At 41.0% G+C, this 12,214-nt stretch overlaps 1 protein-coding gene across 3 annotated transcripts in view; it reads left to right on the top strand.

Annotated features, from left to right (window-relative positions):
• Nucleotides 1-6,544: 6,544 nt before the first annotated feature.
• Nucleotides 6,545-12,214, top strand: part of stxbp6 (syntaxin binding protein 6 (amisyn)) — a 48,154-nt gene continuing 42,484 nt past the window's right edge. For 2 of the 3 annotated variants that reach the window (XM_088313784.1, XM_088313799.1), the window contains exon 1: nt 6,545-6,863. The gene's annotated coding sequence lies outside the window, so the exon portion shown is untranslated. Of the gene's footprint in view, nt 6,864-9,024; nt 9,109-12,214 lie in introns of all 3 variants that reach the window. The other variant, XM_088313792.1, reaches the window with a different exon arrangement.

The following is a 12,214-nucleotide window of genomic DNA, read 5'->3' on the forward strand; positions in this document are numbered from 1 at the left end:
TTCCCAAAATATGGTGAAAAGTTGCAGTATTTTCTTGTATTTTACTGAAATTGTGAAGAAAGTCAAGTCATTTATGCAACTACAACTACTTTTAGTCACAAACATCTGTAAAATTACATTCCCATTTTCACCCCCTCCCAAAAAAAAAACAATCACACTTGCACTAACTATGTTTTTCCACCAGAGGGCAGTACAGTACCTTGTATTTGGCTTGCCCCGCCCCCCAAATGGATATTCCCTTCCCTCCAGTGTGTCAACAGCAATCGAACAGCACATAGTGGAGTGACGATAGACGACAGATTGAAAAGTGGCAGCCTCGTCTTTCACGTTCGGATGAGCTGGCCTGGTTTCATCATAGTGCAGCGATGAGACAATATCACACTTTTTTGGTCACCTGAGTGTATCACACACAGATGAAAAAAAGGTCAAGGGGGCGACGGCTCAACGCCGGAAAAACAACGCACCACCCTGAGCCTTAACACCAAATAACACTTTATCTCCTTTTGTCCTCGCCAGACGCTCGACATCATTAGTCAAAGTCAACGAGGCCACTTGAGAGCCGTATCAAAACATAAGTCACTTGTTTCCATGGAAAACGGCTAAACATGACGCCGGGCCAAGACGCTAACGGCAAAAATCATCAGTAGTGTGTCACAATGTTCTCATCTCGCGTCTTGTGGGATAACGACAAGCCTTTTGTTCAACAATTTGTCCAGCTTGATGTCATTCGTAAGCAACCATTACAAATGGAGTCTTTTGGATGCTAACGTTGGAGCTCAAAGGAGCTCAACCTAGTCATGTCACATGATGACCCAAAAAAAAAAAAAAATGGAGCCTTGTGCTGTTTTTGATGACGATGAGGATGTTCCTTCTCATCAATTTCATCTGATTCTTCTCAGCACTCACGTTCACTCAGAACTTGGAGCATTTCAAAGATCTCGTAAGAACACGATGCAATTGAACTGTTCTGGCGAGCTTATTTCAATCATGCAGAATTCCAATGCGGCGGGGATGCCTCGGCATCTGAAAACTATTACGAGCCGCTGGCCATGATGGATGGCTGATATCTGCTTTAAATCTCCGTTCAAGTGCCTGCCACGACCATTCCTCAGCCATAGTTTGGAGGAACAAAGCACTTTTTTGTGTTTTTCAGAAGAGCCTTTAAAGGTCACGCAGGTAATTCCAATGTTCTGTTAATCAATTTAAACAAGGCCGTTTTGACAAGCATCGACCCAAAAGAGATAAATGAATCTGCCTTTTGAATGTCATCCACACATGCTGAGCATGTTAGTTTGAAAATATTTTTTTTGTAATTACATTCCGATGTAAACGGCACATTTGACACAATGTGAATCTTTTGAAGTGAATTTTATCTTGCGATGTAGATGAACAGAATTTACAATTTTGCCATTTGTTGCTTGGTAGAATTTGCCACTCGTGCCTCATGGGCCAGACGTATGTTTCCGCTTTTTGATGTAAAAGGTAAGCGTCCCATAGTGATAGGAACCGACATCCCTGATTTTAAGTGTCCACCAAATGTTTACCCTGCTCACCATGGGGACCCAGGCACCCCGCTCACGCTCCCCCCATCCAGGCCGCACACAGCCCAGGCCCATCTCCATGTAGCTGAGAGGATGTTTACGTATTCCAGGATTTAGGGAGGGAAAAAGCCGGAGATGCAAGCCAAGGGAAATGGCGTGCCAGGTCGGCCTCCGATTGCGGCCCTCCACCCGCCTCCTTTGGGAGCGCTTTACATGACGGGATGCCAACTGATAGGAATCGAGGAGGAGGAGGAGAAGTGGGGCAATTAACCTCGAAACCTCTTCAGTTCTTTTGTGGCTTCCTTCATTAATCGCTCGTGTTAGGCGAACAAACTGAAGTTTCTTCACATCTGTTTTCTTTGGAACGACATGACAAAGTTTCGAGATATTCTGCAGAGACTCATGAAGTGCTGTTGTGATGTTGTCAGACTAGATGCAAACTAAAAAATATCATCCTCTAGGTGGCGCCTGAAACCAAAGTATATAGCCCAGAAGAAGTTTCTGAGAATGTGAGTCAAATTTTCCGAGAAGAGTTGCTAAGATTGTTATGCATACTTTATGTGCATTAGCGTTTTTTTTTAACACGGAGCTTTTACAGTTGTGCTCATAAGTTGACATACACGAGCAGAATTTGAAAACATGAGTGACCAACCTGACTTGCATGTTATTCAACAAGCACGCACAAAAAAAAAATGACATTTAATGACCGAATAAGCGAGAGGCTCGGGTATCATTTTTTTCTTTGTCTGATACTCCAGTGGAAGCGCTTTGAAAAAGTGTTGTCCATGCTTCTGAGATGTAAACCTCAATATCCGTCGTTGTGAAACTACTTTAAAAATTTTGGGACCATTTCTTGCAACTTCAAAATTCTTTGCCTATCTTGTTTTGAGGGAAGTAAAAGCTTGGTTAAAAATAAATTAAAAAAATAAATAAATACTATATATATATATATATATATATATATATATAAAGTTTTGTGTTGGTGCACCAAGGTAAAAAAAAAAAAAAGAAGTTGGGTGCACTGGTGCGCGCATCCAAAATGTTCATCGAGAGCCCTGCATTCACAAGGAGATGAAATATAAATTATCCGTATGCGCATGTCATGAATCCGACGGAGATTTTGCATATACACTAACTCTGATGGGAAACCGCTCTGTTATTGAGCCCGGCAGCGTCCGTATGAAGCTGAACTTGGTCAGAAGTAAATCACCAGTCAGCTTTTTTCCCTCAACAGATGCAGCTGCCCGAATTCTCAAAGTCACCGTCAGAGTCGATGCCCTTTTGATCCCCCCCCCCCCCCACTCACCCACCCACCTCCGCCCGCCACGTTTGCGGTACACCCCACTAGGAAACGGTGACTCATTACTCTGAGCAGGTTTACTCATCTCGGGGAGGTTTCACTTCTGCCTTTCCATAGAGTTTCCACAACCATCTTGTTGTTGTCCTTCCCTACGGACCTCCCTCGCAGAATTGAAAAAAAAAAAAATCTCTCATCCGCATTTACCAAGCTTGTTGAAAATCAGAGTGGATGGTCTCAAAGTAAGCATAAAAAGCTCAGAGGCAAACATTTGGGTCCCAGTGGACTCTCCAAACGAACTGTTTCCACATGCTGCTGCAGCTGGCGGAGCAGCTTGCTGTCGTTGTGTGTTCAAAGAGCCAGACAAACTGTAACTTGAGAGGCTTAAACAAGGAACATTCAGACTTGATTATTAGGGATTGCCAGCTGCCAAGTACATGGTTTCGTTCACGCTGCATGGTTAGTGAATAATTTGTAATAATTTGCCACCGGTGAGAGGAAAAACTCAGCGTTTGTTCACAGTTGGGATGAACTCCAGTGGGATTTTTTTTATCCCTGCAGATTAGATGCGAACATTATCATCGGAACGCTGGTGTCTTAACGAGACTGCTTCAACAGATGAGTCAACAGGCAATATCATGGACGTTTGGATATTGTTTCACGTTTTTTTCCACTAAAAGTCTTCCCAGTCGCATTTGATCATTATCGTCGCTATCCGAGCCTCACGCGTCTGTTCGTAACCACAAAATGGCCTTTTTCACAAATCTCTAGTCAATGCTAAAATTGACAGAGACTCAAATGAAGGTAACGTCCAGATCTAATTGTCGTTACTTCGTTTTAATAATGACCAAAATGTTGAGATGATTGAACTTCAAATTGCCGAAGCAAATCGGAACAATTTCTCCAGTTTGCGGTTATCATTGGAAATGAGACATCTTTTGAAATTTAACATCGCTCCCAATTCCAGATCCAGGCTTCATTTTCATGCAGCCAGTGCAAAACCTTCAAGCGAAGCACACCATGAGTATCGATCAAATTTAAAAAGAACACAACAGATAGATAGCAACAAAACTTGACTATAAGTATGTGGTGGCACTTTCAACTAAGTGAGCAAAAATACCTGTGGATCTAATGAAGAGCCAGGTGGAACTCCTACGAGGTATTTTAGCTAAACCTTGTAAAAAAAAAAAAATATATATATATATAAAATAAAAAAATAATCTTATGGAGGTTCTCTGTGGTTCCTTACCAATAATTTGAACATGTTTAGTCAAATTATAATTCTTAATGTTGCATAAACCCTAAACCACCATGGGCAAGGTAGTGATGTCGACAAAAATGAACGGCGGCCAAAACAATCAGGAAATGACTCCGTAACTTAGCACGGGATTGTCTTGGATGACTCACAATTGGCCAAGCAAAGCACGAGACAGACACACACATACGCAAACACTTGTAGACGCTCTCGCAGCTGCACAGCCTTGCCGTGGTAGCATAGAGTTGCGCTAGCATAGCTGCAGAAACAAAAGCAGCTGGCAGCTAAGGACTGTCATAAACACAGACGCCTCCCTGGAAAGCGTTCATGGAGCATTCAGGAATTTGCCGAAGCGTAACGAAACCTTCTGTGGCGGACGGGCTAGTTACTGTTCACCCGACGATTGGGAGGGCAAGGGCATGCTACTGTGTCGGAGTTATTGGAGGTTTGAGCCAGCGACTGGCTAATTAAATCGTAAAATATTATGTTTGGTGCCATTATGGGCCCGTCACCGCGGAACGGAATGGTTTTATGTCCGCTGAACATTGTCTCACAGCCCAGCATGGTGTGCCAGAGCCCATACAGATATAGAACACGGAAATACACCGACAACATTCTGTAGCAGGGACCACAGGGTCGCAGAAAAAGCACAATGAGGTGTGATTCGGTTATCCTTCATAACGCAGCTACCTTGATGGCAGCTGAAACGATCCATGGTGGGGGTCTACAAGGTGTGGCCAATTATTTTCTGGCCAGGTTTTATGAGCCTCCGGAGCGCTGTAGATTCCCATAAATGCTACTGTTATGCGTTGGGAAACCTTTTAAGGTAGGGCGATGGTGGCAAAAGCACCCGCAAGATTTCATTTTTATGACAACCTTGAAGGGCGTTTTTTGTGCTTTTCACTTTTGGAAACAGTTCCACTGCAGTGGATGTTTGTGGTGTTCTTTGAAATGGCATTTTTATGGAAGCATAAAAAAAAACTATGAAATACATGAAGTTTTTCTGCTGCTATGGGGAGGAAAATAACAAAACCATGCTGATCTTTGTGGGTGTTTTTAGTTGGGAACTCAGATTACAAGAATAATGCGAACAAATCTGTGTCTTTATCACATCAAGTTTTCATGATTTGTAAAAATGTGAACAGCACTCATTAAAGGGACAGCAAGGAGAATTTTGTGCCTTCTAGTGGTGAATTTATAGAATGCAACAACGTCTCCACGTACACGATGGTGCTGCAGAGGGACCACACTTCCTAAGCCTACCACAAATGTCTTCAGCAGAGGAGCATGCAAAATATCATCACAAACTAATTCTAGCATTCGATCAAGTGATGAAGTACGTTGCTTTTGTTACACATGTTGTGGTCATTGAGCTATGGATTATTTATAAAAAAGTGTACAGTGGTATGATAAAACATCCACCCATTATCTGATCCACAAAGGTCGCGGTGGTGCTGGAGCCTCACCCAAACATAGTTGGGTGGTAGGTGGGGCACACCCTGAGCTGGTTGCCAGCCAATAACAGGGTACAAAAGACAAACAAGCATTCACACTCACAATCACAACTACGGACAATTTTGAGCTTCCAATCAACCTACCATGCGTGTTTTTGGAGTGTGGGGGGAAACCAGAGTACCCAGAGGAACCCACAAAGGCCCGGCGAGAACATGGAAACTCCACAGAGAAAGGCCGGTGCCAGAATCGAACGCGCTGTGGGACAGACATGCTAATCAGTCGACCAACTGAAAAAAATAAAGCATACCAATCAACTGAAATCTGCAGGTTGTTTTCCCTACTTGCAGTCTTTGTGATTTGAAAATTGCATTCAACTCAATTGCTATATATCAGCCTAAGCAAACTACGGCCCGGGTGCCACATGTTTAATGTTTCGATCCAACCCGCCAAACTTGAAAAAAATTAAATGAATAATGTTTTATTTTCTAAATACTGTGGTGTGTCAAAGACATATATTTTTATTTTGTTGTAACGCTTTTGTTCATTTTCATTTAAAATTAAATGTACTGTTTTTCTCCGATGAGGTGAGGTTGCCAGGATGGCCGAGTGGTCTAAGGCGCCGCGTTCAGGACCCAGTCTCCCCTGGAGGCTGGGTTCGAATCTCGAATTTCCCCATTGTGGGACTAATAAAGGGAATATTATTATTATTATTATGTTACCAAAACACTCCATCCATCTCCTCCTGGTCCGGCCCCTCTGTCAAATTTTAGAACTCATTGTGGCCCACCCATCAAAACGTTTGCCCACCCCTGCTATATATGTTTGAATTTGAGTAATTGTTAAGCCCTACTAGAAAAAAAAACAAATATAAAATTCCATTGTGATGGTTTAAGTCATACCAAAGTAAATTACTGATAATAATAATCGCTACTTTCCAGCCCTTTTGAACAAAATACAGCAACTCCCACCAAAACAAGTCTGCTTACGTGTAATGACAGCGTGCGCGTGCAAATGTGTGCGCGGGCGTGCGCGCGCGGGAAACCTGCTGCTGGCTCCTCATCCAAGCAGGCTGACGCTCACTCACTAAGCCGCAGTCAAGACGACGAGAGGACTCTTCCCGAGACGAAAAAAAGAAGAAAAAAAAGTCGCCTTTCAATCAACCGACTGTGGAGGGTTGAGGAACAAAAAAAAAAAAGAAGCGAGGACATGTTTGCCACGACAAGCTAGCTTTTTGGGAGACGAGCAGGACGGGATTTGATTTGTGGGGAGGCACAGGCAGCACGTGAAACGTTTGAAAGAAAAAACACACACGCCGGTGAGTAAACATTAACGTGTTGTGTGTGTGTGAAAGCGAGAGATGGGTAAAAAAAAGTTTTAACTCGTGTTCAAAGTCTGATTCCATGTTTGAAATCATTCCAACTTGCTTTGTTTGTATCGGAACACGTGTACGTGCAGGTAGCTAATTAAACGCCCTTTGGTCCTAACTCATTTTATTTCTTCCACGTCAAACTACGAATTAAACATTCTTTTCGTCAATGCCTTCCTTTTGATATGCTGATTCTGGAAGTTCTCCGCTTCAAGTGTTCATTTAGGTGACGTAAGGTTCCGAGTGGGAGGTAAACGACTCCTCACGTGATCATCTGGAAGGATACGAAAGTGGCGCTTCAAGCCTCAATGATGTGCAAGTGACATGGCTGCCAAACTAGGCTCCAATACCGAGTCAATTTGGCTAGATATCAGAATTACAATCACATTATATTACAAAATAATTGATTGGACTTTTAGCGGTTTGACATGAAATGCGTTTTCCCATGTTGAATTCACATTTCTGACAAATCTGCCTCCAGTCCTCATTAACATCACCTTGGTTTGACATATTATTCAGGTGTTGCCTATTGGAAATTATTGTTCTGTCCAATAAAACTTGAGAAATATTTTCATTTGTTGGATTGCAATTGCTGCCAAATCCAATTTCGTGCATCATAATATTTGACTCGCCATGGACATCCAGTTTTGACTTGCCAAATCTCATGTGGTTTAGTCAAATTAATTTTGCATTACTGCCAAATCTTTACAATACAACTTTATTTATATAGCGCATTTCACAGCAGCTGGAGCTGTAACAAAGCCCTTTCCATATGGTGAAATATAAATTAAATTTCATTGAATTCAGAACACAAATTAAGACAATAAACACCAGAAAAACAGCAGAACAACAACCGTCTCATGCTGAATTGAAAGCTAAAGAATAAAAATGTGTCTTCAAACGAGTCTTAAAAGTGGACAGAGTGGGGCTTTGCCTAGCATTTAAATGGAAGCTCATTCCATTTAGAATAACCGGCAACAGAAAAGGCACGATCCCCCCTGAAGCTGCGCTTAATCCTCGATACCTCCGGTAGCATTTGGTCCGCAGACATGAGGCAGCGGGCAGTTGTGTAGGGGCGGAGGAGCTCGGAGAGGTACGCTGGGGCGAGGCCATTTAAAGATTTGAAGACGAACGGAAGTATCTTGAAGCGAAGCCCAAAGTGCACTGGTAGCCAGTGAAGAGAGGCTAAGATTGGGGTGATGTGATCCGTCTTCTGAACTCCAGTTAAAAGACGAGCAGCAGCATTTTGGACCAGTTGGAGGGGCTTGAGTGAGGACTGGCTGACTCCAAAGTAAAGTGCATTACCGTAATTTATCCTTGAGGTATCGAAGGCATGGATTACTATTTCTAAGTTTTTCGTTCTGCTCGGACTTTAGCTGATTTAAATGAAAGAAGCTGGATTGAACACCAGCACTCATTTGCTGACCTAATTTATAATCCCTGTCCAATTTAAAACCCAAGTTTGAGACTGTTGTCTGGATTACATTTGTTTTTTTTCTGTCACAGTTTGTGACTGTTCTCAAACAGAGTAAATTCCATACAAATTAGGGCTGGGCTATGATTCAATATCAATGTGTATCGCGATTGACACAGGATTGATGTCAATCGAAAATTCCTTTGATAAAATATTTGATAGAAAAAAATCAGAAAGCAAACCCGAACGTGTTTTTGGGCGTGTTGTAGGTAGCACGTATCTCACGTACATCAAAAATATTGCTTTGGGGTGGCATTACACTAGATTAAAATGTACTAAAAATAGATAATTATTTTTTTTAGTAGAATTAAAAAAAGAAATCAATTATCAGTATTGACCGATGTGAAATACTTATTGTGAAACATTTTTCAGACACATTGCACATTATGGTTGAAGGAGTTTATTTCATCTTTATATTGACCAGTATGAGTGTACCTCTACACTAGGCGTGGGCAAACTATGGCCTGGGGCCACATGCGGCCCGTTTAACGTTTTAATCCGGCCCGCCGAACTTGAAAAAAAATTAAATGAATAAATCTTGTTATAAACACTGTGATTTTTCAAAGACATATATATATATTGTTGAAATGCATTTGTTCATTTTCATTTCAAATTAAATGTATTTTTTTTTCTCAGATGAGGTGAGGTTACCAATCCATCTGGTACTGGTCTGTCCCCTCTGTCAAATTTTCGAACCTCTTGTGGCCCGCCAATAAAAAGGTTTGCCCAGCCCTGCTCTACACCATCAGTGACCTACGTATCATATGTTAAAATAAAATAACGTAAATCCAGCCTTTTTTCTCTGGGTCCTTAGTTTAAATAGTAAAACAAAAATAAAATATCAATACACATATTTGAAGTACTTTTATTGTGATATACTTTTCAGTCATGTCGCCCAGCCCTAATTCAAATGTGACAAGATTTAACAAAAGCTATAAATGACTTCAAAGTCATTTTTACGTGTTAGATTTATGCTAGATCTGGATCCAGTTTGGATGAAACCACATTTGATGTAATTGCTTTTGACACGCCATCAAAGGCAAACTTTGACTTTACAAGTACACTAACTGACTCAACATAACACGTTAAATGATTTGACAAATATCTCTCGGGACAAAATGTCAAATGGGGCTTGTTATCCAAAGTATTTACAGTGCTGCCAAATTTGGCTCCAATCCAGAAATTTTACAACACTGCTTCTGAAAGTGCCTATGCAAAAAAAAATGTTCACTTGTCTTGTTCAAGTTCCATATTAATTTTTCATAGTTGGAGGTGGATAACTTGCTTGTTTTTTCTATTTGTTTGTTGTTGCACAAGAATGACCCTTTTAGATCAGCGCACAAAGACAGCATTATTTCCTGATTTTTGACATGGCATGACATCACGTTCCTCCTAATTTCTCAGAAAACATTGTTTGAATTTTGTCCAATTTGGAGCACTGTATACTGGCGTGCAATTTGGTGTCTGTGAAAAGTTAAACCTGGCTGTCTTTTTTTTTTGGGGCTCTTATTAGCCTGGAGGCTTCTTATCTGACCTGTGTTCCCAGCTGTGAGGCCCAACTAACCCACTTAGGAAAAATTATTGCCTCTTCTCTGGAAAGTGTTTAGGGGCAGGGCTTGATTTGAGATAAGCTTATATCTTGCTCTGTATTTTTTTTTTGTCCAATTAATTCTAACATCATGTCTGTTGTTGGGTTCTCTTCTGAGCTGCGTTTACCGCCTGAGCAAAGAGAAAATATTTTCAATTATTTAATTTCAAACCTGATGGAAAATAGTGTGCAAAATTTTAGTGGCTGGCATGATGTTTATTGATTCATTGTTAACTTCGTTCATGAGTTGCAAAGTCACCGAAAAAAAGTTATTCCTTAATTTTTTGGAAGGAAAAATGTTTGAGATCGCTAATCTTTATCAATGTCCCCTCATAACTAAATTTCACTCGTTCTTTTTGGTCCAGGCTTACAGTAAGTCGAAAAAAAAACTGATATGGAAGCATAGTCTGAAACTGGTTTCAGACTATGTTCACACTTCAGTCATTTCATGACCAAAACTGAAGTGATACATTTGCTTCACTTTGTGTTTAGACTTAAATCTTTAAAGGGGACATAGAGCTGATAATCGGCATTGGAATAGCTTTAATATAGATAACCGGGTCTCTGGAGTACCTGCCCACCTGGGAAGTGTGAAATTAAACAAGTAAATCCTGTGTGAGCTGCCCATTATCGAAAAACATGTCTGCAAGGGAACCTTTCTAATTGACAAAATACCAATGCCACACCTTTGTTTCTCTGCCTATGGCATGACAGCTAAGATGGGCAAAGACGTGTCATATAGAATATATGTCCTGGAGTTAATTTTCTACAAAATTACTCGAATGTTAACAATTATAGGACTGCAAATGCTGCAAAACAAGGTCAAAGCTAAAGCTCAGCTTCAAAGCACCAATAGTTAAAACATATCGTAATGTTCCCACAAGCGACCAAGGATAGACATTAAACACAGCCACCAGTATATTTTAATTCACTTTAAAAAAAATGTAACAAACGTTCTAGCTAGATTAGCGAGTTAATAGCTAGCCGCTAACCTAAGGTCACAACAACAAACTCTTCTTTCATTTGCTGGCGCCCACATCACTCACCGGGCCTGGTCCTACCTCATTAAGCCATACACACTCAAAGTCACAGTTACGCTATAGGACGTAGCAATAGCGACCCCAAGTGGACAACAATAATAGAACTAGAGATTCGAATGATAAAATGTGTCCAAACCTTTGAGTCGTTGTCTAGCATTTTATGAATGGGATTTCCGAGACAAGAACACTAGATATTTTTGGCATTGTTTCTAAATTTTGCTAGAGGACCCATATTCTATTTTCTTAAATCTTCATGTAAGCTCAATCGTGTTAAAGCCAAATGTTAAGCAGAGTTGCGGCAGTGTTGGATGCACATGTTTTTATTTTCTTGTTTCGTAATCGCCACTAGCTACCTTCTAGCTCCTCCCCCATTCATCATGGTAAACAAAAAATGTGAGTGGTTAATGTGGTAAAGCAATTGTCCATTCATTTGGGATGGGAATTTTACAAAATGTTCTTGGATTAAGAAGTTACGGGAGGAGAATGTGTAATGTATTTATTTATTTTATTTGAATGCGTGGTTTCTCAAGTGCAATCCATGTCATGAGAAGTTGCAACACAGACGCATTTGTTTGCCTTCCTGATGTGTCGTTTTCAGAGTTGCCAGGGACGTCACATGCACAGTCAACAGTGCGGTGTTGGCACAAGGTCGCTCACGAAAAGCCTCTCTCTTCATTTGTCACGAGCTCAAGTTACCCCGTTGCCTTAAACTAACTAAACAAATAAGAGACTCGTAAAACTGATAAAGCCTAGAATATCTTTTCAATGTTTGGATAAAACCTAACATTTAAGACGGGTGGAAAACAAATCAAATGGAATTTTGTGGTGGATTGAATTCTTGCCTGGCCTGGATACGCAATCCTACCTTTGTGCTTGTTTTTCCCCCCACTTTGCGGCAATAAAATATAAATGTGTTGCTTTCTATGCCAGGAAAAAAAATAATGTTTTTACAACAGCGCCTCAAAGCAGGAGAGATTTGTGCGCGAGTCCCCAAGTGTAGCATTGGAATGATGCATTGTAGGACTGCTCAAAAAGTATCATCAGGCATTCATACCGCCCCGTAAATAAGAGAGGGAAAGTTTTTCCGCAGAATGACATGACTTGGAAAGCTTCGGTGCACATTCGAAGAAGTCATGCAGTTACTGTCGTTTGCTCAAACTTTGCATGCTGGAACTTTGCAATGTAGCATGTTGCAAAA

Source organism: Idiotropiscis lumnitzeri, chromosome 1 (genome assembly GCF_059441095.1).
Source record: "Idiotropiscis lumnitzeri isolate Australia: NSW breed Sydney's pygmy pipehorse chromosome 1, RoL_Ilum_1.0, whole genome shotgun sequence".
In the NCBI taxonomy this organism is placed as follows: domain Eukaryota; kingdom Metazoa; phylum Chordata; class Actinopteri; order Syngnathiformes; family Syngnathidae; genus Idiotropiscis; species Idiotropiscis lumnitzeri.